Here is a 26,997-nt window from a genome sequence, read left to right on the forward strand (position 1 = left end):
CACACACACACACACACACACAGCCCCCCAAAAAATCACTTTGTGTCAACAGTTGTTTTATTCATGGATGTGTTCCCCATAACTAACCACACGTAGGAGTCAGACACACCGGGGGGAAGCAAGGAGATGGGAGGAGAGGGAAGACAGAGAGATCAGGTGGAGAGATATTGAGGGGAGGAGGGGCTGTAGGAGGGAGGGAGGGGGGGAGGGGGGGGTGTCCACAGTTGAGTGCCCTGTTTTCCCTGGAAACTACTTTACGAGTCGGGACACAAAAGCCTCGTCATTGCCATTATACCCGCATTCATCCTGCTTTAAACGACGTTGCGTTTACTGCACTGTTTATGACGGCCATTTAGATGAGGCCGCGTTGTCACAAGTCCTGCTCGCTGCGACAATTCGGGAAACATTCTAATTCCTCCCTCCCTCCTCCGGTCGCTTGCGTCTAGGTGCCATGCCGACCACACAAAAGGCACGTATGCACAGACGCATACACACACAAACACTCACACACGCATAGACACATTTACTCACTCACTCGCTCAACACACGCCATCCCCCACTTTACTATTAAGGTGTGGCCCATGGGCAATTTACCACACATGGAAACAACTGTTCTTCTGGCTTCTCCTGCAGCTGCACTTTTAAACTGTCCCATCAATATATGTTTATGTGGCTGTCGGCGCAGAGCCACCTCCCAGCGGGTGTGTCCGTCAGCCATCGTAAAGGTGGCACAACCCCAAAGCATTGTGGGTAAGTCATGGTGAGACTCGGATGACCTCTGGCTATAGATCTTATGAAAACTCGTTTAGCTCTCTCTCTCTCTCTCTTCCTCTTTCTCTCTCTCTCTCTTCCTCTCTCTCTCTCTCTCTCTCTCTCTCTCTCTCTCTCTCTCTCTCTCTCTCTCTCTCTCTCTCTCTCTCTCTCTCTCTCTCTCTCTCTCTCCCTCTCTCCCTCTCTCCCCCTCCCTCCCTCCCCCCCTCTCTCTCGGGGTGATATCTGGACCTGTTAGGGCAGCAGGTAGGCTGTTGTTGAGGTGCTTAAAGGGACTCTTGCTGTCCGGTGGATTCACCAGGGAGCTCTCTAGACGCTACGAGGAACAGCCTCTGCAATGCAGTTGTCATTGTCCTGCAGTCCATTCTAAAAGGGTACTTTTGCAACTAATTAAAGCCAGATAGGTCTCCTGATTGACCAATTTTTCTCAGGTAGGCAGCAAAACGATACACTATAGAGGAAAAATATATTAATGGTTTTGCAAACCTGAAACTATTAATAATAAACAAGGTTTAATGGCTTTCTCTCCCTGGAGTACAAAGAAAGCTCAGAATAAATGGATGCATACATTCCCCAATAGCATTTGTTTTCCACCAATATACCTATATATAATAAATAATAACATAGTATATTAACATTATTTTTGAAAATGTAGTGGAGGTGAATTGGTAGAGTTGTATTTTGTTTACGGCTCTGACAAACTCATGGTGTGAAGTCACTGGCCAAATAATCACTCCATCTTTCACCACTGTGGGGTGAAAGATTTCTGCTACATTTGTCAGAAGAAGGCAAAGCAACAAAATATCGCTGTCGGTACAGTAAGGGTGTTCATAGAAACAATCGCCAAGCACTTACAATTGTTAGGTTAACCCATTCCCCGTACACAAAGATAGCTGGGATAAGATGCTACACAATGCTAAGTGCTATTTTTTAGTGCAAGGACGTGCAACACACAATGAGTTTGCACATTGTGGTCAACGACGAGATGCTTCGACCACGAGAGCCTAACCCACGGACCAATCGGCTGTCGATGAATAAATAATGGGTTCTAGAGAGGAACCATGTGACCCGGTGGGCCATGTCGCTAGTCCGAGGCGAGCGATGCCCTCGTCTCCGTCGCTGCTGCTCGGTTCCCATGGACACGGCATTTCATAGGGGGGGGGGGGGTGGGGGGGGCAGCGGTCATGGCGACAACCCCCCCCCCTCCACTGAGCACCCACCCCCTTAGTGTTAGATAAGGTTGTAATAAGATATAGTCAAAGCTCGAAAACTAATCTGATATTTTACCATCGTCGAGAGATAAAGAAAAGAGATATAAAACGTATTAGGAGGGGCAGCTAAGAGGATTACAGCATGGAAGCGGATGTGCGCTGGCGTTTTAATCCACTCATGCCTAACCTCCCTCAAGCTGCCCACGGCCACACACAACAAATCCACACGCGCTCTCCCCGCGCCTTTTTATGAGGAGTCGTGTCGGACGCAGGCCGGTCGCCGGTGTCCTGTCGTCTGATACCACACCTACCTGCCCCCTCCTTGGCGTGTGAATCAAGCAGGGCTGATCCGTGCCTTCTGAGCCTGTTTAATTAAGCTGGTATGTAATGTCACAACGCAGAGGTGTCCAATTAGTTTGGTTTGGGGACCTGCGGTAAATATTTGGATAGTGAGTTTATTTTTGGTGTTAGTTCATGTGTTGTGTGTACATACTTGCAACTGTGTGTGCGTTCGCGTGTGTGTGTGTGTGTGTTTGTTTGTGTGTGTGTGTGTGTGTGTGTGTGTGTGTGTGTGTGTGTGTGTGTGTGTGTGTGTGTGTGTGTGTTTGTGTTTGTGTGTGTGCGATCGTTCCTATGATGCAAACTTGTGTGCCAGCGTGTTCAAAACACACACAAACACACAAACATACGCATGCACACATGCCCACGCCCACACACATACACACACACACATGCACACTCATACACACACATACACACGCACACACACACACACACACACACACTAACCAGTGCTTAGTAGCTTAATACAAACCAATCTGCTGAGCGCAATTAATCTTCTGTCTACATCCAGGCTGACGCTTTAAACCCAGAGCGGGCGCTCAGAGACGGGGTGTTCTGGGGTCAGGGCCCACTGCCCGCGGGCACGGCCCTCTGACATACACGGACATTGCTATTGGTCTGGGGGGGGGGGCGGCGGGGGGGTGATGCTGCAGGCAGGGCGGGGCACTGCGTCGGCGGGGCCCTGCAGGATGTCGAGGAGGGTCGGCTGAGTTCTTGTCATGAAATCAAGTCATCAGTCAGGAAGCAAGACAGCTGTTACACGGGGGGCAGCAGAGCCAGAGGACGGGCTCCTGCTCCTGTCACACATCGCTCTGGCCAACCCTCCACGCCCCCCCCCCCCCGCCCCCCCGCCTCCCCCCTGCTAATCCCCCGTCTCCCCGGAGACGTGCCCCCCCCCTCCCTCCTCCGACCTCAAGAGAGGTGTACTCACGCGACCTTACAGAAGGGCAGAGTCGTTCGCCAGCAGACGCCTCCAACTCCTCCGTCTCCTCCTCCTCCTCCTCCTCAACCTCCCCCTCCTACATCTCCCCCTCCTCCTCCCCCTCCTCCTACTCCTCCCCCTCCTCCTCCTCCTCCTGCTCCTCCATCTCCCCCCTACTACTCCTCCACCACCACCACTCCTCAACCTCCCCCTCCTCCTCCTCATACTCCTCCTCCTCCTCCTCCATCTCCCCTCTCCTCCCCTCTTCCTCCACCACCACCACCACCACCACCTCCTCCTCAACCTCCCCCTCCTCCCCCTCATACTCCTCCTCCTCCTCCATCTCCCCTCTCCTCCCCTCTTCCTCCACCACCACCACCACCATCTCCTCCTCAACCTCCTCTGTCTCCATCTCCTCCGTCTCCTCCCACCTGCTGCCCCCCCCCCCCCCTCCCCTGTCGCAGTGGCAGCAGGTGGAGGAGGGGGGTGACGGAGGAGGGGGGTGACGGAGGGGTAACATAACAGGTGTCAATCTTCATTACCTGGAGTTCTGCTACTTTTCCAAATTTTAAATCATCGCCCAATTAGGGAGAAAAATTAAGGCAAGGACGCCGCCTGAAACTGACGCACTGATTAATGTCACGCCTGCGATGAGGAGGTGTCTCCCGCCGCCTCGTGTCACCTTGGAGTCGCAACGCGAGCGCACACGCATCACGTGGCGGAGAACAGGGAGGTTTTGGTTAAAGCCGCTTCTTTAATTCGTCTTTTTCGTTTCAATGTATTGAATCGATTTTATTCCATAGATGTACGCTGGCTTTAATTTGAATACCGTCTGGCGTTTATTGAATCTTCGTGTGATCAAACAAGACGTGGTACCTTTGGGAGTAATAGTTTGTTAAAGACGTTTAATAACCTGTTTGACTCTGTCATTGTCTATACTATGGGAAGGGTCGTGGTTGGATTATCAAATCAGTTGTGGTGAATTAAAGCAGTGTCTCACATCCGCTCCGTCATTTGAATATTAATTCCCTTCATGCTACTCCTCAGGCAAGTCTAACCCTGATCATTAACAGGCCCGTGCTATCTTACAATCAATTACAGGTTGATTGTGAATAATTGACTTTGTAGCGGAAAAGAGATAAACGTGATTTTGACTTTCACGGGTGTGTCATGGTTAACTGTCAGTGCAGTGATGAAGGCGTTATGGAGTCGTTTGTCTTATTGTCGCATTTGCACACATTGGTCCCTGTGCACAAATCGAAACAAAGATAATACACTCTCCCTGAAGTGAACAAGTATTTTTAGCATTTCCTTTCCATGGATACGACAACACAAGACTAAAGAAGAGGAGGTTATTAAAGGGGTCATCTAATGGCACTTTTGAAGGTAATAATTTTAGTTGGGTGTTCTACTGGAGCAGGTTTACATACTTTAATGTTAAAATTACACCTTATTATTCTCTATTATTCTCTGTTCACTGCAGCTGATCCACTTTCAACCTTCTTGAGAAAACGTCTGGTTTAAGCTCCGGTCTCTTAAAGGCCCCCCCTCCAGTAAAGCCCGGTCTGCTCTGATTGGTCAGCTGGCCCACTCTGTTGTGACACACATCGATGTCAATCTCCCGCCCCTCAGTCCGGAGCAGCTGCTAGCATCGCCATATCAATGCCTTCGATTCAGCCATACAACAATCATCATAATAACAAATAACTGTCATTTCTCTACTCCTCATCACAATCACAACCATGTTTGTTGACGGATTTCATACATCATTTCTATTTTAGGTTTACTTGGGGACACTCTGCCAGAATACCAAACAAAGTAGAAAACATCTGCTGCAAAGAAATACAAAAGGTAGCTAACAGTCAGGATAATCAATGAGTACATTACTATAGCCTACGCTTCGCGTCGTGGTGCTTCATCACCCTTTCACAGTACACTATTATTTTTCTTCCCTTTCAAAGTTTAATGCAAGTTTGACAGTGGAGCACATGTTGCTTTATGGATCAATGTTTTCCCTATGCAGTGATTTTGCCTAATGAGTTATTTCATTACATTTTTTATTTATTTATTAGGGATTATTTATCCCTTATAAGGTATTATGACGAATCAACCAGTGGCCCTATTTCCATTATACTATACTGGTTTGACTCAATAGGCTCTATACTAGCTAACCATAAATATGATCCTGTAGATTTCATAAATTTGGTTTGAATCAGACCGATGGAACACACACAATGATATCAGCACTGATGAATTCAGTTTGATGTCTTTGATGTCTGAACGTTGTCCAATGTTTACACATTGGACAACGTTTCACACAGATTCTCCCGAGCCCCGGTCGATGTCCTTGATATCAGTACATCACCCAATCACAGCCTGCAAATGAGCTGCTTCAGGCAAAACAGGATCGGTGTCTCTGTGGGAGAGAGCAGAACTTCCTCTGGCGGGGGCTCTGAGCTTTGAGGCTCAGCAGACCGTATGCATGGATACAAAAGCAATAAAACACAGTAAAGGAAAGGGAAAATATACCTGACTCCTTTAGCATAACGGTGCCGTCGCATTCAAATGCACGCCTCGCCTTGTCGGGGCTGCGTGGAGGAATCGGTGTAGGGCGGGGTGCTGCTTTCAGCGGCATCTTGCCCTCTCTATACCGCTGATTTACATCGCTAGATTATAAGGAGATAATAAAGGTAAGTGGTTCAGGTAGCCCTGAAATCCAATAGAATATCTGGTGCGGAGCAATTACTTGCTCGGTGGTAATTCTTCCCCTCTTCCTGTGTCTCCGTGTTCCGCCGCTTAACAAATTGCCAGCGAACCTACAAAGAGAATTATTGGCCCTTGGGGGTCTTGGGAAAATTGCACCACTGGCAGTATTGTGAGGGGTTGTGTGGGGGGCCTGCGGGCCCTAGCCAACGCTCCACTTACATATGATGACGGGCTGGAGGGAATGTGCCCAAGCTCTATTTAAAAACCTCACACATCCTTGGAGCTCGGAAAACACACAAGAAGAAGAGAAGGCTCCTGATCTCGAACCGTCGAGAAGAATGCACTTCACACACAAACCCGTCGACTTGGAAGAGCAGCTATGGTAACACTATTGACACTGTGTTATTTATTTAAAAAATGGTGGTGTTCTGTAAGTCTTTGACACGCGACCCACTGAACGATAAGAGGTGTGCCGTCACAAACGTGTGCTTTTGACTGAAAACGAATCAAATCAGAGCAGCAGCGGAGAAAAAAACGCTACAAAATGGCTGCCTGGAAAACATAGCAGAGCTGGTGTACTCCACGGCCACAGGTTTGTTTATGCAATAATAACATGAATCCTGCTTCAGGGTGGGGGGGGGGGGGGGGGGTTGGATCACGCCGGTGGAAGAAGATGGATCTCTAAATGCATGTTGTAGACACCCAGGGAAGCGAACGGCCCTTTGAAGTGGTAATAATAATACAGAGACGGCACATTCCTCCAGGGTTCAAGGCGAGACACCAGGAAGGCTCACAGACTCTGGGCGCTGCCCAGCACTGGAAAGTTAATTCCTCTCGCTCAGCCGGGGTTAAGATGTCGGTTTGATGCTCTGGCTCGCTTTGTGTAATTTGAATTAAATACTGTACACAGCGAAGTGCCGGGACGGAGCGCGGCCTAACATATCTATCCACGCCCTTCCATAGGCGTCCTGGTATATTGGACTTATTCATGAGGGGGGCGGTGCTGAAGTATCACGAGAGGCTGCTTTTAATAGGAACGCTGCGCCTCTACCCCGCGCTGCCTCCGCTTTCCCTCCTCTGCCGGCTCGAGCGTGTGTCAGTTGCCGGGTATCAAGCGCTTCATCACGAGGCCCGGTAATAAACAATCTAATTAGCCGAAGACAGGGCTCTCTATCAATCCGCAGGATGGGGAAATTACAGCGGGAATACCCTTAACGTGGAGGAGGGGGCCGCTTCTACCTTGTTTCTGGAGCGAGGGCCGCTTCGGATAAACAAGACGATATGCACAGAGCACAACAACAAATATCAAGGGCTCCTTGGGGACGGAGGCCGGACTAAGGGCACGGAGCTCCTGGCTGGGGGAGGCAGTCTCGGGCCGGCCCCTGACCGGAGCTCCGGGATGAATAATGAATAAGCGGGACAGAAGCAGCTCCCGTTTGGAGACGGTTTCCTGATGAATGATCACTGGCTCTGGCGGGTCTGCATCTGCATAGGAGATGAAACGGCGGCGGGGGGGGGGGCAGATGTATGGCCGTTACAGCGGCGGGACACTCAGCTCTGATGGCTGACGTTAGAAGAGACTCCAGCACGGTGACTCCTTGGGACCCTCACATGGAGCGCGATGAGACGATAGATCCTCGATATGCGCTGCATACGTCTCATCCCTGCCATAAATATACTGACTAAGTAGAGACGGCACAGATTGCACAGTTCTTTTGACATTTCTGTTTAGACACATACACATTCATGTAGGCCTACACATAGAAACACAAACACATTTGTGTTTGCGTGAACGTGTGTCTGCATGTCTTGATGCATGTCTTGGTGTCTTGGTTTGTGTGTGTGCTTGTGTGTGTGTTAGATTAACGTGTTTGATAGGTGAAGTGTCTCCATGTATGTGTGTGCGTCTGTTTATGAATGTGCGTGTTGGCTGGAGGGTTTGTGTGTGTGCGTGTGCGTGTGTGTGGGTGCGTGCGTGCGTGTGCCTGTGTGAGAGAGTGTCTGTTTGTGTATGTGTGCGTCAGCCAGTGTGGCACGCCACTACCAAACGATCAGTCTGCTTTGAGGGGAAACTCAGATTGGTATGGTGCAGACTGCTACAGCTGTTCCTTTAATAGCCACATTCATAATCAGGCGACAGCGATTAACAGAGCAGCAGAGCTCGGCAACGCAATCTCGGGAGCGGATTTCTCTGTCGAAGAAACCCAGCACAGCTCCCTGAGAATAATGAGGTTAAAGATAATGATCGCTGTCGCGGTAAATAAAACACCAGCCCCCTCGTATCGCGTCTTTTGTTTTCCTCCCTGTGACAGACAAATCCTGACTGCTCTTCATCTTTCAGTCTCTACTGTCTGTCACCGACCGCCGCAGCGTAGCAATATCCTCTGCAAGCCTTGGAGGTGGACCTTCGTTATTAGGACGCATCCCTGGAGATGAAGCATTTTGTGTCAAGGGGGTCCTTAACATCAGTCGCAGACGGGTACAATTGGAGAAGACATTGAACAAAAAGATAAAATAACCAAAGAAAACGTAGGTCGATTCCAGATTAGACAACATACAAACAAACACACATGAACAAAGGCAAATACATATAAATGCAAAATAATTAAACTAGGAGATCCAACTCAAACTAAGCATATTTAAAGATTGACACTTTAAGTAAGTGATAAAAGTAACTTTAAGTAATAAATAATACAAAGCATAATTAAAGAGCCTTTGTGATATTATGGGCATGCACAGCTGATCCTTTGAGAAAAAGACCGGGCATATGCAAATGACAAAGTTAGATGGATGCAATATTTACAGGTAGATAATTCCAATCAGAGGGGGCGTATAACTAAAATCTTCTTAGCTATTGATTTAGAGACTACAGAAGCCAAAGATCTGAGCTGTTTTGGTGTGTCGATTGATAATTAAAGATAGAAGGAACCATTGACTGTTTTAAATAGTGAGGGTGATTGAAATATATAAAGTTAAAAAAAACTGCAGCCCATGTTGCTGTAGCTTTTTATGACAGGAGTGGACCAGTTAAAGAATTTCAAACGTTGTAAAATAATGAGTTATGAAAGTACCACCAAGAACAAATCTGCATAGTGCATTATAAACTATATTGAGAGGAAGAAGATAAGTTTCAGAGCCTGATATACAACCTCCCCAATATCGGTATGAAGAGTTCTAACGCAAGCAGAAGACAATACCCCACAGATGACACCAATCCGCAAATATCTTGTACGTCTGCTTTGTAAATCGACATGGATATTTCATGATCCACAAAAACAAATTTTTAACCTTTTTTTTGCAAAGTGATATCCAAACTCACTTTAAGCAGAATTTGACAAAAAAAACCTCAATGCATTAGCGGATCTCGTAGAGTTTCCTCCGATGTGTCCCGCGGCCGATCTGCAGAATGTGGACGCGTACATACCATACCCCACTAGGTGGCGATCTAGAGGAAACGTACATCTGAGGAACGCAATATATCTCCAAGGCTATTTAAAATCTAGTATCTGCCGAAAAAACCCTGATCTTACTAAAATTGTTCATATTAAAATACAATTTTATAATTATACATTATTTACAACTTATGTATCAATCGCCGACCATGCATGAAAAATGCATGGTCCAATGGTAGAAGGTAGGAAAATATAAGTCCCCCCAACTTCAAAAGTCCCCACAACACCACTGGTGTTCAGAAGCCACTGCTATATGTTATTATATATTGGTCGTCATGAAAAAAAAAAAAAACATAAGGGGTAACACTGTCGTTTTTTATTGGTCGTCCTGAAAAAAAACATAAGGGGTAGCACTGTCGTTTTTCTTTGGTCGTCATGAAAAAAAACCTAAGGGGTAACACTGTTGTATTTTATTGGTCGTCATGAAAAAAAACATGAGGGGTAACACTGTAGTTTTTTTATTGGTCGTCATGAAAAAAAACGTAAGGGGGAACATTGTTGTTTTTTATTGGTCGTCTTGAAAAAAAACATAAGGGGTAACATTGTTGTTTTTTATTGGTCGTCATGAAAAAAAACATAAGGGCTAACACTGTCGTTTTTTATTGGTAGTCTTAAAAAAAACACAAGGGGTGTCGTTTTTTATTGGTCGTCATGAAAAAAAACATAAGGGGTAACACTGTTGTTTTTTATTGGTCGTCATGAAAAAAAACGTAAGGGGTAAAACTGTCGTTTTTTATTGGTCGTCCTGAAAAAAAAAAAAAGGGGTAGCACTGTCGTTTTTCTTTGGTCGTCATGAAAAAAAACCTAAGGGGTAACACTGTCGTATTTTATTGGTCGTCATGAAAAAAAACATAAGGGGTAACACTGTTGTTTTTTATTGGTCGTCATGAAAAAAACGTAAGGGGTAAAACTGTCGTTTTTTATTGGTCGTCCTGAAAAAAAAAAAAAGGGGTAGCACTGTCGTTTTTCTTTGGTCGTCATGAAAAAAAACCTAAGGGGTAACACTGTCGTATTTTATTGGTCGTCATGAAAAAAAACATAAGGGGTAACACTGTTGTTTTTTATTGGTCGTCATGAAAAAAAACGTAAGGGGTAAAACTGTCGTTTTTTATTGGTCGTCCTGAAAAAAAAAAAAAGGGGTAGCACTGTCGTTTTTCTTTGGTCGTCATGAAAAAAAACCTAAGGGGTAACACTGTCGTATTTTATTGGTCGTCATGAAAAAAAACATGAGGGGTAACACTGTAGTTTTTTTATTGGTCGTCTTAAAAAAAAACACAAGGGGTGTCGTTTTTTATTGGTCGTCATGAAAAAAAACATAAGGGGTAACACTGTTGTTTTTTATTGGTCGTCATGAAAAAAAACGTAAGGGGTAAAACTGTCGTTTTTTATTGGTCGTCATGAAAAAAAACATAAGGGGTAACACTGTCGTTTTTTATTGGTCGTCTTGAAAAAAAACATAAGGGGTAGCACTGTCGTTTTTCTTTGGTCGTCATGAAAAAAAACGTAAGGGGTAACACCATCGTTTTTTATTGGTAATCATGAAAAAAAAAATAAGGGGTAACACTGTTGTTTTTTATTGGTCGTCATGAAAAAAACGTGACGAACATAAGGGGTAACACTCGTTTTTTTTTTTTGGAAAAAAAACATAAGGGGTAACACTGTTGTTTTTTATTGGTCGTCATGAAAAAAAACGTAAGGGGTAAAACTGTCGTTTTTTATTGGTCGTCATGAAAAAAAACATAAGGGGTAACACTGTCGTTTTTTATTGGTCGTCTTGAAAAAAAACCTAAGGGGTAACACTGTCGTATTTTATTGGTCGTCATGAAAAAAAACATGAGGGGTAACACTGTAGTTTTTTTATTGGTCGTCTTAAAAAAAAACACAAGGGGTGTTGTTTTTTATTGGTCGTCATGAAAAAAACATAAGGGGTAACACTGTTGTTTTTTATTGGTCGTCATGAAAAAAAACGTAAGGGGTAAAACTGTCGTTTTTTATTGGTCGTCATGAAAAAAAACATAAGGGGTAACACTGTCGTTTTTTATTGGTCGTCTTGAAAAAAAACATAAGGGGTAGCACTGTCGTTTTTCTTTGGTCGTCATGAAAAAAAACGTAAGGGGTAACACCATCGTTTTTTATTGGTAATCATGAAAAAAAAAATAAGGGGTAACACTGTTGTTTTTTATTGGTCGTCATGAAAAAAAACGTGACGAACATAAGGGGTAACACTCGTTTTTTTTTTTGGAAAAAAAACATAAGGGGTAACACTGTCGTTTTTTATTGGTCGTCATGAAAAAAAACATAAGGGGTAACACTGTCGTTTTTTATTGGTCGTCATGAAAAAAAACATAAGGGGTAACACTGTCGTTTTTTATTGGTCGTCATGAAAAAAAACATAAGGGGTAACACTGTCGTTTTTTATTGGTCGTCATGAAAAAAAACATAAGGGGTAACCCTGTCGTTTTTTTTTTTTTGGAAAAAAAACATAAGGGGTAACACTGTCGTTTTTTATTGGTCGTCATGAAAAAAAACATAAGGGGTAACCCTGTCGTTTTTTTTTTTTTGAAAAAAAACATAAGGGGTAACACTGTCGTTTTTTATTGGTCGTCATGAAAAAAAACATAAGGGGTAACCCTGTCGTTTTTTTTTTTTTTGAAAAAAAACATAAGGGGTAACACTGTCGTTTTTATTGGTCGTCATGAAAAAAAACATAAGGGGTAACACTGTCGTTTTTTAATGGTCGTCATGAAAAAAAACATTACGGGTAACACTGTCGTTTTTTATTGGTCGTCATGAAAAAAAACATAAGGGGTAACACTGTCGTTTTTTATTGGTCGTCATGAAAAAAAACATAAGGGGTAACCCTGTCGTTTTTTTTTTTTTTTTAAAAAAACATAAGGGGTAACACTGTCGTTTTTTATTGGTCGTCATGAAAAAAACATAAGGGGTAACCCTGTCGTTTTTTTTTTTTTTGAAAAAAAACATAAGGGGTAACACTGTTGTTTTTTATTGGTCGTCATGAAAAAAAACGTGACGAACATAAGGGGTAACACTCGTTTTTTTTTTTTTGGAAAAAAAACATAAGGGGTAACACTGTCGTTTTTTATTGGTCGTCATGAAAAAAAACATAAGGGGTAACACTGTCGTTTTTTATTGGTCGTCATGAAAAAAAACATAAGGGGTAACCCTGTCGTTTTTTTTTTTTGGAAAAAAAAACATAAGGGGTAACACTGTCGTTTTTTTATTGGTCGTCATGAAAAAAAACATAAGGGGTAACCCTGTCGTTTTTTTTTTTTTGAAAAAAAACATAAGGGGTAACACTGTCGTTTTTTATTGGTCGTCATGAAAAAAAACATAAGGGGTAACCCTGTCGTTTTTTTTTTTTTGAAAAAAAACATAAGGGGTAACACTGTCGTTTTTTATTGGTCGTCATGAAAAAAAACATAAGGGGTAACACTGTCGTTTTTTAATGGTCGTCATGAAAAAAAACATTACGGGTAACACTGTCGTTTTTTATTGGTCGTCATGAAAAAAAACATAAGGGGTAACAGTGTCGTTTTTTAATGGTCGTCATGAAAAAAAACATAAGGGGTAACACTGTCGTTTTTTTTTTTTTGAAAAAAAACATAAGGGGTAACACTGTCGTTTTTAATGGTCGTCATGAAAAAAAACATAAGGGGTAACAGTGTTGTTTTTTAATGGTCGTCATGAAAAAAAACATAAGGGGTAACACTGTCGTTTTTTTTTTTTTTTAAAAAAAAACATAAGGGGTAACACTGTCGTTTTTCTTTGGTCGTCATGAAGCCCCTGGTGACCGGGGTTCAAGTCCGGATGATGTCTTCTGTTGGAATGTTGTAATTTATCAAATAAAACATAGGGGGTAACACTGTCGTTATTTATTGGTCGTCATGAAAAAAAACATAAAGGGTAACACTGTTGTCTTTGTCAAATAAAATATAAGGGGTAACACTGTCGTTTTATATTGGTCCTCATGAAAAAAAAACATAAGGGGTAACACTGTTGTTTTTTATTGGTCGTCATGAAAAAAAACGTAAGGGGTAACACTGTCGTTTTTTATTGGTCGTCATGAAAAAAAACATAAGGGGTAACATTGTTGTTTTTTATTGGTCGTCATGAAAAAAACATAAAGGGTAACACTGTTGTCTTTGTCAAATAAAACATAAGGGGTAACATTGTCGTTTTATATTGGTCCTCATGATAAAAAACATAAGGGAAATAATAGAAACACACACTTACATTTTAATGTCATGTATATCCTCTTTATTTATGATTAATTTTTTTTGTATTGTCATCGCCTCGGCGGTGCAGTGGAGTGCACTCTGCCTTGACCCCGGGAGACCGGGGTTCAAGTCTGGTTGAAGTCATCTGTTGGAATGTCGATTTATTTATCAAATAAAACATAGATGGTAACACTGTTGTCTTTCTTTCGTCGTCATGAAAAAAACATAGGGGATTACACTGTCGTTTTTTATTGGTCGTCATGAAAAAAAACATAAGGGGTAACACTGTCGTTTTTTATTGGTATTCATGAAAAAAACATAGGGGGTAACACTGGTTTTTCATTGGTCTTCTTGGAAAAAACATAAGGGGTAACACTGTCGTTTTTTAATGGTCGTCATGAAAAAAAACATAAGGGGTAACACTGTCGTTTTTTTTTTTTTGAAAAAAAACATAAGGGGTAACCCTGTCGTTTTTTTTTTTTTGAAAAAAAACATAAGGGGTAACACTCGTTTTTTTTTTTTGGAAAAAAAAACATAAGGGGTAACACTGTCGTTTTTTATTGGTCGTCATGAAAAAAACATAAGGGGTAACCCTGTCGTTTTTGTTTTTTTGAAAAAAAACATAAGGGGTAACACTGTCGTTTTTTATTGGTCGTCATGAAAAAAAACATAAGGGGTAACCCTGTCGTTTTTTTTTTTTTGAAAAAAAACATAAGGGGTAACACTCGTTTTTTTTTTTTGGAAAAAAAACATAAGGGGTAACACTGTCGTTTTTTATTGGTCGTCATGAAAAAAAACATAAGGGGTAACACTGTCGTTTTTTATTGGTCGTCATGAAAAAAAACATAAGGGGTAACCCTGTCGTTTTTTTTTTTTTGAAAAAAAACATAAGGGGTAACACTGTCGTTTTTTATTGGTCGTCATGAAAAAAAACATAAGGGGTAACCCTGTCGTTTTTTTTTTTTTGAAAAAAAACATAAGGGGTAACACTGTCGTTTTTTATTGGTCGTCATGAAAAAAACATAAGGGGTAACACTGTCGTTTTTTATTGGTCGTCATGAAAAAAACATAAGGGGTAACACTGTCGTTTTTTATTGGTCGTCATGAAAAAAAACATAAGGGGTAACAGTGTCGTTTTTTAATGGTCGTCATGAAAAAAAACATAAGGGGTAACACTGTCGTTTTTTTTTTTTTGAAAAAAAACATAAGGGGTAACACTGTCGTTTTTTAATGGTCGTCATGAAAAAAAACATTACGGGTAACACTGTCGTTTTTTATTGGTCGTTGTGAAAAAAAACATAAGGGGTAACAGTGTTGTTTTTTAATGGTCGTCATGAAAAAAAACATAAGGGGTAACACTGTCGTTTTTTTTTTTTTGAAAAAAAACATAAGGGGTAACACTGTCGTTTTTCTTTGGTCGTCATGAAAAAAAATATAAGGGGTAACACTGTTTTTTTTCATTGGTCGTCTTGAAAAAAATATAAGGGGTAACACTGTCGTTTTTATTGGTCGTCATGAAAAAAAAAAAAAGGGGTAACACTGTCGTTTTTTAATGGTCGTCATGAAAAAAAACATTACGGGTAACACTGTCGTTTTTTATTGGTCGTCATGAAAAAAAACAGAAGGGGTAACACTGTCGTTTTTCTTTGGTCGTCATGAAAAAAAAATAAGGGGTAACACTGTCGTTTTTTAATGGTCGTCATGAAAAAAAACATAAGGGGTAACCCTGTCGTTTTTTATTGGTCGTCATGAAAAAAAACAGAAGGGGTAACACTGTCGTTTTTTATTGGTCGTCATGAAAAAAAACATAAGGGGTAACACTGTCGTTTTTTAATGGTCGTCATGAAAAAAAACATAATGGGTAACACTGTCGTTTTTTATTGGTCGTCATGAAAAAAAACATAAGGGGTAACACTGTCGTTTTTTATTGGTCGTCATGACAAAAAACATAAGGGGTAACAATGTCGTTTTTTAATGGTCGTCATGAAAAAAACATAAGGGGTAACACTGTCGTTTTTGTTTGGTCGTCATGAAAAAAAACATAAGGGGTAACACTGTCGTTTTTTTATTGGTCGTCATGAAAAAAAACGTAAGGGGTAACACTGTCGTTTTTTATTGGTCGTCTAGAAAAAAAACCTAAGGGGTAACACTGTCGTTTTTTAATGGTCGTCATGAAAAAAAACATAAGGGGCAACCCTGTCGTTTTTTAATGGTCGTCATGAAAAAAAACATAAGGGGTAACCCTGTCGTTTTTTATTGGTCGTCATGAAAAAAAACATAAGGGGTAACCCTGTCGTTTTTTTTTTTTTGAAAAAAAACATAAGGGGTAACACTGTCGTTTTTTATTGGTCGTCATGAAAAAAAACATAAGGGGTAACCCTGTCGTTTTTTTTTTTTTGAAAAAAAACATAAGGGGTAACACTCGTTTTTTTTTTTGGAAAAAAAAACATAAGGGGTAACACTGTCGTTTTTTATTGGTCGTCATGAAAAAAAACATAAGGGGTAACCCTGTCGTTTTTGTTTTTTTGAAAAAAAACATAAGGGGTAACACTGTCGTTTTTTATTGGTCGTCATGAAAAAAAACATAAGGGGTAACACTGTCGTTTTTTAATGGTCGTCATGAAAAAAACCATTACGGGTAACACTGTCGTTTTTTATTGGTCGTCATGAAAAAAAACATAAGGGGTAACACTGTCGTTTTTTATTGGTCGTCATGAAAAAAACATAAGGGGTAACACTGTCGTTTTTTATTGGTCGTCATGAAAAAAAACATAAGGGGTAACACTGTTTTTTTTCATTGGTCGTCTTGAAAAAAACATAAGGGGTAACACTGTCGTTTTTTATTGGTCGTCATGAAAAAAAACATAAGGGGTAACACTGTCGTTTTTTAATGGTCGTCATGAAAAAAAACATTACGGGTAACACTGTCGTTTTTTATTGGTCGTCATGAAAAAAACAGAAGGGGTAACACTGTCGTTTTTCTTTGGTCGTCATGAAAAAAAAATAAGGGGTAACACTGTCGTTTTTTTTTTGGTCGTCATGAAAAAAAACAGAAGGGGTAACACTGTCGTTTTTTATTGGTCGTCATGAAAAAAAACATAAGGGGTAACACTGTTTTTTTTCATTGGTCGTCTTGAAAAAAACATAAGGGGTAACACTGTCGTTTTTTATTGGTCGTCATGAAAAAAAACATAAGGGGTAACACTGTCGTTTTTTAATGGTCGTCATGAAAAAAAACATTACGGGTAACACTGTCGTTTTTTATTGGTCGTCATGAAAAAAAACAGAAGGGGTAACACTGTCGTTTTTCTTTGGTCGTCATGAAAAAAAAAATAAGGGGTAACACTGTCGTTTTTAATGGTCGTCATGAAAAAAAACATAAGGGGTAACCCTGTCGTTTTTTTTTGGTCGTCATGAAAAAAAACAGAAGGGGTAACACTGTCGTTTTTTATTGGTCGTCATGAAAAAAAACATAAGGGGTAACACTGTCGTTTTTTAATGGTCGTCATGAAAAAAAACATAATGGGTAACACTGTCGTTTTTTATTGGTCGTCATGAAAAAAAACATAAGGGGTAACACTGTCGTTTTTTATTGGTCGTCATGACAAAAACATAAGGGGTAACAATGTCGTTTTTTAATGGTCGTCATGAAAAAAAACATAATGGGTAACACTGTCGTTTTTATTTGGTCGTCATGAAAAAAAACATAAGGGGTAACACTGTCGTTTTTTTATTGGTCGTCATGAAAAAAACGTAAGGGGTAACACTGTCGTTTTTTATTGGTCGTCAAGAAAAAAAACCTAAGGGGTAACACTGTCGTTTTTTAATGGTCGTCATGAAAAAAAACATAAGGGGTAACCCTGTCGTTTTTTAATGGTCGTCATGAAAAAAAACATAAGGGGTAACCCTGTCGTTTTTTATTGGTCGTCATGAAAAAAAACATAAGGGGTAACCCTGTCGTTTTTTTTTTTTTGAAAAAAAACATAAGGGGTAACACTGTCGTTTTTTATTGGTCGTCATGAAAAAAAACATAAGAGGTAACCCTGTCGTTTTTTTTTTTTTTGAAAAAAAACATAAGGGGTAACACTCGTTTTTTTTTTTTGGAAAAAAAACATAAGGGGTAACACTGTCGTTTTTTATTGGTCGTCATGAAAAAAAACATAAGGGGTAACCCTGTCGTTTTTGTTTTTTTGAAAAAAAACATAAGGGGTAACACTGTCGTTTTTTAATGGTCGTCATGAACAAAAACATAATGGGTAACACTGTCGTTTTTTATTGGTCGTCATGAAAAAAAACATAAGGGGTAACACTGTCGTTTTTTATTGGTCGTCATGACAAAAAACATAAGGGGTAACAATGTCGTTTTTTAATGGTCGTCATGAAAAAAAACATAATGGGTAACACTGTCGTTTTTCTTTGGTCGTCATGAAAAAAAACGTAAGGGGTAACACTGTCGTTTTTTATTGGTCGTCAAGAAAAAAAACCTAAGGGGTAACACTGTCGTTTTTTAATGGTCGTCATGAAAAAAAACATAAGGGGTAACCCTGTCGTTTTTTAATGGTCGTCATGAAAAAAAACATAAGGGGTAACCCTGTCGTTTTTTATTGGTCGTCATGAAAAAAAACATAAGGGGTAACCCTGTCGTTTTTTTTTTTTTGAAAAAAAACATAAGGGGTAACACTGTCGTTTTTTATTGGTCGTCATGAAAAAAAACATAAGGGGTAACCCTGTCGTTTTTTTTTTTTTTGAAAAAAAACATAAGGGGTAACACTCGTTTTTTTTTTTTGGAAAAAAAAAATAAGGGGTAACACTGTCGTTTTTTATTGGTCGTCATGAAAAAAAACATAAGGGGTAACCCTGTCGTTTTTGTTTTTTTGAAAAAAAACATAAGGGGTAACACTGTCGTTTTTTATTGGTCGTCATGAAAAAAAACATAAGGGGTAACACTGTCGTTTTTATTGGTCGTCATGAAAAAAAACATAAGGGGTAACACTGTCGTTTTTTAATGGTCGTCATGAAAAAAACCATTACGGGTAACACTCGTTTTTTATTGGTCGTCATGAAAAAAAACATAAGGGGTAACACTGTCGTTTTTTATTGGTCGTCATGAAAAAAAACATAAGGGGTAACACTGTCTTTTTTTATTGGTCGTCATGAAAAAAAACATAAGGGGTAACACTGTTTTTTTTCATTGGTCGTCTTGAAAAAAACATAAGGGGTAACACTGTCGTTTTTTATTGGTCGTCATGAAAAAAAACATAAGGGGTAACACTGTTTTTTTTCATTGGTCGTCTTGAAAAAAACATAAGGGGTAACACTGTCGTTTTTTATTGGTCGTCATGAAAAAAAACATAAGGGGTAACACTGTCGTTTTTTAATGGTCGTCATGAAAAAAACATTACGGGTAACACTGTCGTTTTTTATTGGTCGTCATGAAAAAAACAGAAGGGGTAACACTGTCGTTTTTCTTTGGTCGTCATGAAAAAAAAAAAAGGGGTAACACTGTCGTTTTTTAATGGTCGTCATGAAAAAAAACATAAGGGGTAACCCTGTCGTTTTTTTTTGGTCGTCATGAAAAAAAACAGAAGGGGTAACACTGTCGTTTTTTATTGGTCGTCATGAAAAAAAACATAAGGGGTAACACTGTCGTTTTTTAATGGTCGTCATGAAAAAAAACATAATGGGTAAACACTGTCGTTTTTTATTGGTCGTCATGAAAAAAAACATAAGGGGTAACACTGTCGTTTTTTATTGGTCGTCATGAAAAAAAACATAAGGGGTAAAACTGTTGTTTTTTATTGGTCGTCATGAAAAAAAACATAAGGGGTAGGTAGCACTGTCGTTTTTCTTTGGTCGTCATGAAAAAAACATAAGGGGTAACACTGTCGTTTTTTATTGGTCGTCTTGAAAAAAAAACATAAGGGGTAACACTGTCGTTTTTTATTGGTCTTCATGAAAAAAAACATAAGTGGTAACACTGTTGTTTTTTATTGGTCGTCATGAAAAAAAACGTAAGGGGTAAAACTGTCGTTTTTTTATTGGTCGTGATGAAAAAAAACATAAGGGGTAACACTGTCGTTTTTGATTGGTCGTCATGAAAAAAACATAAGGTAAATAATAGAAACACACACATACATTTTAATGTCATGTATATCATCTTTATTGATGATTGATTAATTTGTATTGTCATTGCCTCAGTGGTGCAGTGGAGTGTACTCTGCCTAAGCCCCTGGAGACCGGGGTTCAAGTCCGGATGATGTCTTCTATTGGAATGTTGGAATTTATCAAATAAAACATAGGGGGTAACACTGTCGTTATTTATTGGTCGTCATTAAAAAAAACATAAGGGGTAACACTGTCGTTTTTTATTGGTCGTCATGAAAAAAAACGTAAAGGGTAACATTGTTGTTTTTTATTGGTCGTCATGAAAAAAAAAATAAAGGGTAACACTGTTGTCTTTGTCAAATAAAATTTAAGGGGTAACACTGTCGTTTTATTGGTCGCCATGAAAAAAAACATAAGGGAAATAATAGAAATACACACATACATTTTAATGTCATGTATATCCTCTTTATTGATGATTGATTATTTTGTATTGTCATTGCCTCAGTGGTGCAGTGGAGTGCACTCTGCCTAAGCCCCTGGTGACCGGGGTTCAAGTCCGGATGATGTCTTCTGTTGGAATGTTGTAATTTATCAAATAAAACATAGGGGGTAACACTGTCGTTTTATATTGGTCCTCATGAAAAAAAAACAAGGGGTAACACTGTTGTTTTTTATTGGTCGTCATGAAAAAAAACGTAAGGGGTAACACTGTCGTTTTTTATTGGTCGTCATGAAAAAAAACATAAGGGGTAACATTGTTGTTTTTTATTGGTCGTCATGAAAAAAAACATAAAGGGTAACACTGTTGTCTTTGTCAAATAAAACATAAGGGGTAACATTGTCGTTTTATATTGGTCCTCATGTTAAAAAACATAAGGGAAATAATAGAAACACACACTTACATTTTAATGTCATGTATATCCTCTTTATTGATGATTAATTTTTTTTGTATTGTCATCGCCTCAGTGGTGCAGTGGAGTGCACTCTGCCTTGACCCCGGGAGACCGGGGTTCAAGTCTGGTTGAAGTCATCTGTTGGAATGTCGATTTATTTATCAAATAAAACATAGATGGTAACACTGTTGTCTTTCTTTCGTCGTCATGAAAAAAAACATAGGGGATTACACTGTCGTTTTTTATTGGTCGTCATGAAAAAAAACATAAGGGGTAACACTGTCGTTTTTTATTGGTCTTCATGAAAAAAAACATAGGGGGTAACACTGGTTTTTCATTGGTCTTCTTGGAAAAAACATAAGGGGTAACACTGTCGTTTTTTAATGGTCGTCATGAAAAAAAACATAAGGGGTAACACTGTCGTTTTTTTTTTTTTGAAAAAAAACATAAGGGGTAACCCTGTCGTTTTTTTTTTTTTGGAAAAAAACATAAGGGGTAACACTCGTTTTTTTTTTTTGGAAAAAAAACAAGGGGTAACACTGTCGTTTTTTATTGGTCGTCATGAAAAAAAACATAAGGGGTAACCCTGTCGTTTTTGTTTTTTTGAAAAAAAACATAAGGGGTAACACTGTCGTTTTTTATTGGTCGTCATGAAAAAAAACATAAGGGGTAACCCTGTAGTTTTTTTTTTTTTTGAAAAAAAACATAAGGGGTAACACTCGTTTTTTTTTTTTTGGAAAAAAAACATAAGGGGTAACACTGTCGTTTTTTATTGGTCGTCATGAAAAAAAACATGAGGGGTAACACTGTCGTTTTTTATTGGTCGTCATGAAAAAAAAACATAAGGCGTAACACTGTCGTTTTTTATTGGTCGTCATGAAAAAAACATAAGGGGTAACACTGTCGTTTTTTATTGGTCGTCATGAAAAAAAACATAAGGGGTAACCCTGTCGTTTTTTTTTTTTTGAAAAAAAAACATAAGGGGTAACACTGTCGTTTTTTATTGGTCGTCATGAAAAAAAACATAAGGGGTAACACTGTCGTTTTTTAATGGTCGTCATGAAAAAAAACATTACGGGTAACACTGTCGTTTTTTATTGGTCGTCATGAAAAAAAACATAAGGGGTAACAGTGTCGTTTTTTAATGGTCGTCATGAAAAAAAACATAAGGGGTAACACTGTCGTTTTTTTTTTTTTGAAAAAAAACATAAGGGGTAACACTGTCGTTTTTTAATGGTCGTCATGAAAAAAAACATAAGGGGTAACAGTGTTGTTTTTTAATGGTCGTCATGAAAAAAAAAATAAGGGGTAACACTGTCGTTTTTTTTTTTTTTGAAAAAAAACATAAGGGGTAACACTGTCGTTTTTCTTTGGTCGTCATGAAAAAAAATATAAGGGGTAACACTGTTTTTTTTCATTGGTCGTCTTGAAAAAAATATAAGGGGTAACACTGTCATTTTTTATTGGTCGTCATGAAAAAAAACATAAGGGGTAACACTGTCGTTTTTTAATGGTCGTCATGAAAAAAAACATTACGGGTAACACTGTCGTTTTTTTATTGGTCGTCATGAAAAAAACAGAAGGGGTAACACTGTCGTTTTTCTTTGGTCGTCATGAAAAAAAAAAAAAGGGGTAACACTGTCGTTTTTTAATGGTCGTCATGAAAAAAAACATTAGGGGTAACCCTGTCGTTTTTTATTGGTCGTCATGAAAAAAAACACAAGGGGTAACACTGTCGTTTTTTATTGGTCGTCATGAAAAAAAACATAAGGGGTAACACTGTCGTTTTTTAATGGTCGTCATGAAAAAAAACATAATGGGTAACACTGTCGTTTTTTATTGGTCGTCATGAAAAAAACATAAGGGGTAACACTGTCGTTTTTTATTGGTCGTCATGACAAAAAACATAAGGGGTAACAATGTCGTTTTTTAATGGTCGTCATGAAAAAAAATATAATGGGTAACACTGTCGTTTTTCTTTGGTCGTCATGAAAAAAAACACAAGGGGTAACACTGTCGTTTTTTATTGGTCGTCAAGAAAAAAAACCTAAGGGGTAACACTGTCGTTTTTTAATGGTCGTCATGAAAAAAACATAAGGGGTAACCCTGTCGTTTTTTAATGGTCGTCATGAAAAAAAACATAAGGGGTAACCCTGTCGTTTTTTATTGGTCGTCATGAAAAAAAACATAAGGGGTAACCCTGTCGTTTTTTTTTTTTTGAAAAAAAACATAAGGGGTAACACTGTCGTTTTTTATGGTCGTCATGAAAAAAAACATAAGGGGTAACCCTGTCGTTTTTTTTTTTTTTTGAAAAAAAACATAAGGGGTAACACTCGTTTTTTTTTTTTTGGAAAAAAAACATAAGGGGTAACACTGTCGTTTTTTATTGGTCGTCATGAAAAAAAACATAAGGGGTAACCCTGTCGTTTTTGTTTTTTTGAAAAAAAACATAAGGGGTAACACTGTCGTTTTTTATTGGTCGTCATGAAAAAAAACATAAGCGGTAACACTGTCGTTTTTTATTGGTCGTCATGAAAAAAAACATAAGGGGTAACACTGTCGTTTTTTTAATGGTCGTCATGAAAAAAACCATTACGGGTAACACTGTCGTTTTTTATTGGTCGTCATGAAAAAAAACATAAGGGGTAACACTGTCGTTTTTTATTGGTCGTCATGAAAAAAACATAAGGGGTAACACTGTCGTTTTTTATTGGTCGTCATGAAAAAAAACATAAGGGGTAACACTGTTTTTTTTCATTGGTCGTCTTGAAAAAAACATAAGGGGTAACACTGTCGTTTTTTATTGGTCGTCATGAAAAAAAACATAAGGGGTAACACTGTCGTTTTTTAATGGTCGTCATGAAAAAAAACATTACGGGTAACACTGTCGTTTTTTATTGGTCGTCATGAAAAAAAACAGAAGGGGTAACACTGTCGTTTTTTATTGGTCGTCATGAAAAAAACATAAGGGGTAACACTGTCGTTTTTTAATGGTCGTCATGAAAAAAAACATTACGGGTAACACTGTCGTTTTTTATTGGTCGTCATGAAAAAAAACAGAAGGGGTAACACTGTCGTTTTTCTTTGGTCGTCATGAAAAAAAAAATAAGGGGTAACACTGTCGTTTTTAATGGTCGTCATGAAAAAAAACATAAGGGGTAACCCTGTCGTTTTTTTTTGGTCGTCATGAAAAAAAACATAAGGGGTAACACTGTCGTTTTTTATTGGTCGTCATGAAAAAAAACATAAGGGGTAACACTGTCGTTTTTTATTGGTCGTCATGACAAAAAACATAAGGGGTAACAATGTCGTTTTTTAATGGTCGTCATGAAAAAAAACATAATGGGTAACACTGTCGTTTTTCTTTGGTCGTCATGAAAAAAACATAAGGGGTAACACTGTCGTTTTTTTATTGGTCGTCATGAAAAAAAACGCAAGGGGTAACACTGTCGTTTTTTTATTGGTCGTCAAGAAAAAAAACCTAAGGGGTAACACTGTCGTTTTTTAATGGTCGTCATGAAAAAAAACATAAGGGGTAACCCTGTCGTTTTTTAATGGTCGTCATGAAAAAAAAACATAAGGGTAACCCTGTCGTTTTTTATTGGTCGTCATGAAAAAAAACATAAGGGGTAACCCTGTCGTTTTTTTTTTTTTGAAAAAAAACATAAGGGGTAACACTGTCGTTTTTTATTGGTCGTCATGAAAAAAAACATAAGAGGTAACCCTGTCGTTTTTTTTTTTTTGAAAAAAAACATAAGGGGTAACACTCGTTTTTTTTTTTTGGAAAAAAAAACATAAGGGGTAACACTGTCGTTTTTTATTGGTCGTCATGAAAAAAAACATAAGGGGTAACCCTGTCGTTTTTGTTTTTTTGAAAAAAAACATAAGGGGTAGCACTGTCGTTTTTTAATGGTCGTCATGAAAAAAAACATAATGGGTAACACTGTCGTTTTTTATTGGTCGTCATGAAAAAAACATAAGGGGTAACACTGTCGTTTTTTATTGGTCGTCATGAAAAAAAACATAAGGGGTAACAATGTCGTTTTTTAATGGTCGTCATGAAAAAAAACATAATGGGTAACACTGTCGTTTTTCTTTGGTCGTCATGAAAAAAACATAAGGGGTAACACTGTCGTTTTTTTTATTGGTCGTCATGAAAAAAAACGTAAGGGGTAACACTGTCGTTTTTTATTGGTCGTCAAGAAAAAAAACCTAAGGGGTAACACTGTCGTTTTTTAATGGTCGTCATGAAAAAAACATAAGGGGTAACCCTGTCGTTTTTTAATGGTCGTCATGAAAAAAACATAAGGGGTAACCCTGTCGTTTTTTATTGGTCGTCATGAAAAAAAACATAAGGGGTAACCCTGTCGTTTTTTTTTTTTTTTAAAAAAAAAATAAGGGGTAACACTGTCGTTTTTTATTGGTCGTCATTGAAAAAAAACATAAGGGGTAACCCTGTCGTTTTTTTTTTTTTGAAAAAAAACATAAGGGGTAACACTCGTTTGTTTTTTTGGAAAAAAAACATAAGGGGTAACACTGTCGTTTTTTATTGGTCGTCATGAAAAAACATAAGGGGTAACCCTGTCGTTTTTTGTTTTTTTGAAAAAAACATAAGGGGTAACACTGTCGTTTTTTATTGGTCGTCATGAAAAAAACATAAGGGGTAACACTGTCGTTTTTATTGGTCGTCATGAAAAAAAACATAAGGGGTAACACTGTCGTTTTTTAATGGTCGTCATGAAAAAAACCATTACGGGTAACACTGTCGTTTTTTATTGGTCGTCATGAAAAAAACATAAGGGGTAACACTGTCGTTTTTTTATGGTCGTCATGAAAAAAAACATAAGGGGTAACACTGTCGTTTTTTTATTGGTCGTCATGAAAAAAAACATAAGGGGTAACACTGTTTTTTTTCATTGGTCGTCTTGAAAAAAACATAAGGGGTAACACTGTCGTTTTTTTATTGGTCGTCATGAAAAAAAACATAGGGGGTAACACTGTCGTTTTTTAATTGGTCGTCATGAAAAAAAACATTACGGGTAACACTGTCGTTTTTTATTGGTCGTCATGAAAAAAAACAGAAGGGGTAACACTGTCGTTTTTCTTTGGTCGTCATGAAAAAAAAAAAAAGGGGTAACACTGTCGTTTTTTAATGGTCGTCATGAAAAAAAACATAAGGGGTAACCCTGTCGTTTTTTTTTTGTCGTCATGAAAAAAAAACAGAAGGGGTAACACTGTCGTTTTTTATTGGTCGTCATGAAAAAAAACATAAGGGGTAACACTGTCGTTTTTTAATGGTCGTCATGAAAAAAAAACATAATGGGTAACACTGTCGTTTTTTATTGGTCGTCATGAAAAAAAACATAAGGGGTAACACTGTCGTTTTTTATTGGTCGTCATGACAAAAAACATAAGGGGTAACAATGTCGTTTTTTAATGGTCGTCATGAAAAAAACATAATGGGTAACACTGTCGTTTTTCTTTGGTCGTCATGAAAAAAAACATAAGGGGTAACACTGTCGTTTTTTTATTGGTCGTCATGAAAAAAACGTAAGGGGTAACACTGTCGTTTTTTTATTGGTCGTCAAGAAAAAAACCTAAGGGGTAACACTGTCGTTTTTTAATGGTCGTCATGAAAAAAAACATAAGGGGTAACCCTGTCGTTTTTTAATGGTCGTCATGAAAAAAAACATAAGGGGTAACCCTGTCGTTTTTTATTGGTCGTCATGAAAAAAACATAAGGGGTAACCCTGTCGTTTTTTTTTTTTTGAAAAAAACATAAGGGGTAACACTGTCGTTTTTTATTGGTCGTCATGAAAAAAAACATAAGAGGTAACCCTGTCGTTTTTTTTTTTTTGAAAAAAAACATAAGGGGTAACACTCGTTTTTTTTTTTTGGGAAAAAAACATAAGGGGTAACACTGTCGTTTTTTATTGGTCGTCATGAAAAAAAACAAGGGGTAACCCTGTCGTTTTTATTTTTTTGAAAAAAAACATAAGGGTAACACTGTCGTTTTTTATTGGTCGTCATGAAAAAAAACATAAGTGGTAAACACTGTCGTTTTTTATTGGGCGTCCATGAAAAAAAAACATAAGGGGTAACACTGTCGTTTTTTAATGGTCGTCATGAAAAAAACCATTACGGGTAACATGTTCGTTTTTTATGGGGGGGTCTCATGAAAAAAAACATAAGGGGTAACACTGTCGTTTTTTATTGGTCCGTCATGAAAAAAAACATAAGGGGTACACTGTCGTTTTTTATTGGTCGTCATGAAAAAAACATAAGGGGTAACCCTGTAGTTTTTTTTTTTTTTAAAAAAAACATAAGGGGTAACACTGTCCGTTTTTTTTGGTCGTC

This window comes from Gadus chalcogrammus, chromosome 10, assembly GCF_026213295.1.
Source record: "Gadus chalcogrammus isolate NIFS_2021 chromosome 10, NIFS_Gcha_1.0, whole genome shotgun sequence".
Lineage (NCBI taxonomy): Eukaryota > Metazoa > Chordata > Actinopteri > Gadiformes > Gadidae > Gadus > Gadus chalcogrammus.